Source organism: Mus caroli, chromosome 1 (assembly GCF_900094665.2).
Source record: "Mus caroli chromosome 1, CAROLI_EIJ_v1.1, whole genome shotgun sequence".
Taxonomy (NCBI): Eukaryota; Metazoa; Chordata; class Mammalia; order Rodentia; family Muridae; genus Mus; species Mus caroli.
In genome coordinates this window covers 123,797,990-123,801,231 of record NC_034570.1, presented here as the reverse complement: position 1 = coordinate 123,801,231, position 3,242 = coordinate 123,797,990, and positions in this window count along the sequence as shown.

The window sequence follows — 3,242 nt, the reverse complement described above, 5'->3', positions numbered from 1 at the left end:
CAGAGAAAAATGAATTCTCTACAGGCCTGACATTGGGGAGCAAGTCATTTTTTCTGCTGCTTTCTGACCCAAGGATTAGGCCCACCCCAGTGCTGACCAACCCACATAGAATTCCTCAGCTTGTGTCCTCCTCAGAAGGGCTAATGGGGCCAATGAATGTGGGGCATGCCAACTTCAGGCTTCCACATGGAGGCTCTGATGGCTCTCTTGGCGGTGGAAATTGACCCACCTTGTAACTAGGAGGGTATAGGTGCAGAAAACTTACAGGTTGGGGGCTGTCAGGGTCCCAGGAAACATGGACACGGACAGAGGAAATGAAAACTGGACAGTTTTCCTCTTGTCCTTACAGACATTTGATTGATTCCTGTAGGACAGGAACGGCCGACCCATCCTCTTGGAGACACAGCTCCCAGAGCCAAGAGTAAAGTGACCAAAAGAAGAGCTGCTTCATGCAAGCACACACCCCTCCAAATCCCTGACGCCACCTTCCCTGGTCCCAGGCTTCGCGCACGCGCATTAGGCCGCCCCCGCGCAGCTTGGTTTTAAACTCGTGGCAGACGGAACTCGACTTAAAAATAACTATTTTGACAGTTGCGATGTAAATATGTGAGTGACGCGTGGGGCTGTTTTTCCTTCGAGCTTCTCCCATTCCCCGGGCCAATCCTACACCCCACCCCACCCCGGCTCCGCTGAGGCTGAGATGACTAGAGCGCCTCCTGCAGGATACTCAGCACACTGCAGTGGAAGAATTCCCTTCCAACACACCACACCGCACCATTCCTGTTATTTGCGGTTTTGAGATGAACCTTGCTATTTATCACAGACTGCCCTTCAATTCACAATCCTGTGCCTCGGCCTTTCTAGTGCTGGGATTAACAGGCGTGCACAGCCCTCCTCACAACCCCATACCTACCCGTCTTCAGTTCAGTTTGACCTGTATTTACTAAGTCTCTCCTCTACACCCAGCACTGCACTAGCTACAGTGGAACATGTGAGAGATACGAAAGGCAGACTGGCCATTTGTAACGCTTCCAACCGAGCGTCTCAGTTACCGTATCTTGAACACCTACCTGCCCAGGGCCAGATACTAAGCCAGGAGAACGCCTGAGCAAAGTTACCTTACTCACCGCGCACGGTCGCGGAAGAATTCCCTTTCAACTTACCACACCCACACCGCAGGCGGCACAGAAACTCAAGGGGCGTTTTACTCTCTGCATTTTACAAGTGGCTAAGAGACCTGTGGGACATGAAGCAACTTCAGTAGGCAAGCACAATTAGAACATGGAGCTGAGCTGGGCGTGGTGGCGCACGCTTTTAATCCCAGCACTGGGGAGGCAGAGGCAGGCGGATTTCTGAGTTCGAGGCCACCCTGGTTCCAGGACAACCAGGGCTATAGAGAAACCCTGTCTTGAAAAACCAAAACCAACCAAACAAAAAAGAACATGGAGCTGGGTACCTCAGTCTCTTCCTGTCCCCATAACCCATCTTGTGATGGGAAGGGCAGCAGACATCCTCTCTATAGGTAGGGAATGAGGTCTATCTGGACACCCGCGAGTCATCTAAGATAAAGCCAGGACCATCAAGGACACTTTGAGTGTCCGTGCCAGCCTGCTCTTTCTGTCTTTCTAGTCAGACAACAGAAGGAAGGGACAGAGTGTACGATCTCCTTGAGATTTCCAAACTATCTCTTACAAAATGTGAAAGAATGAGAGGAAGGAAGGCTGGAGTGTAAACAAGTGTATGCTCCAGTATTTATACCCAGCATGCTCTGAGACAGAGCAGATAGGGCAGGCATCCAAGCTGACTTTTGAACTAAAGGCATTGGATGTGGGTCTGTCCCAGGTTAAGCCTTTATGAATACCTTGTCAGAGTCCATGCTGAGCATGGTCTGTCCTTCACTGTCCAGACAGTGTCCTGTGCCCTTGGCTAGGTGTCCACTGATGCTCTCAGGTACTTTACATTTTATTTTCATGTGTGGGTTTTTGTCTATGCCTGCTTGTCCCTGTGAGCACCATGTGCATGCAGGAACCTGAGGAGGCCAGAAGAGGGCGCTGGATCCTCTGAAACTGGAGTTACAAGCAGTTTGTAAACTGCTCCATATAAGAGTTGGGAACTGAATCCCGGTCCTCTGCTAGAGCAGTGCTCTCAACCACTGTGCCATCTCCCCAGCCCTGCTCTCGGGTTTGTTTCTCCCCCTTCCTGTCCCAGGAGAACCTCTGAGGCAGCCGCTGGTGCTGGGAAATGTCACACAGCATTCCTCCCTCCTGAATTCTAACCCTGTAGGATCAAAGGTTTGTGTCAAAGCACTAATGCAATGCCAGGAGTCAGACTTTGGGGGCTGAGAGGAACTTGGGAACAAGTGGACTCACTTGTGACAGAAGAGGCTCCCACAACATGGCAATACCATGCTGGCTTTCACCTGTGCATACAGCCAGGCTCAGCTCTGAACCCATCTCCTCTGAGAAGCTTTTCCTGGCTCTCAAGCCCCGAAGCACTTTGCTTGAGCTCTGCCTAGAGGATCCTGTGTTCCTTGAGTCTTGTCATGTTGCTTTCTGTCATGTTGCGAGTTCCTAAGGAGTATGGGCACCACTGACATCCTGTTTCTCCTCAGTGGCGCCCACAGTTTCCTGCTCAGGGTCAGGATTCAATACTGACTTTATGAATTCAGTGAACAATAGCACTCATTTCTTCAGGGTGAAAACAGATGCAGATAGCAGCGGGCAAGCATCCAAGCTGACAGTTGAATCAAAAGCATAGGATGTAGGTCTGTCCTGGTTAAGCCTTCATGAATACCTTGTGCCAGGCATTGAGGAAGCTCAGCTGGGAGAAGAGAGCCATCCTGACCATGAGCAGTCAGTCCACTGCTGTCTACAAAAACTGCGCATCATCTGTAATCCGCAGCCTTCAGGAAGCTCAAGGAGGAGGATCAGATGTCCGAGGCCAGCCCAGGTAACAGAGTAAGTACCTAGGCTAGCCTGGGCAATAGAGAAAGATCCTGTCTAGAGACCATAGTTAATCAATTCATGTACAGCTGTTATGTGACTTGCCTTAAACCAGCCCTTCCTTATAGAAGGCTGGCTTTGAGGCTAGGGCTGATGGCTTAGGCTCTCTGTCCTTTCTTTGGGGCCCCATTTCCTCACAGTAAGTAGAATCTCTGCCCTACCCCCTCCATCCTTTTTATTTCTTTTTTTTTTATTTTTTATTTTTTTTTTTTTTGGTTTTTCAAGACAGGGTTTCTCTGT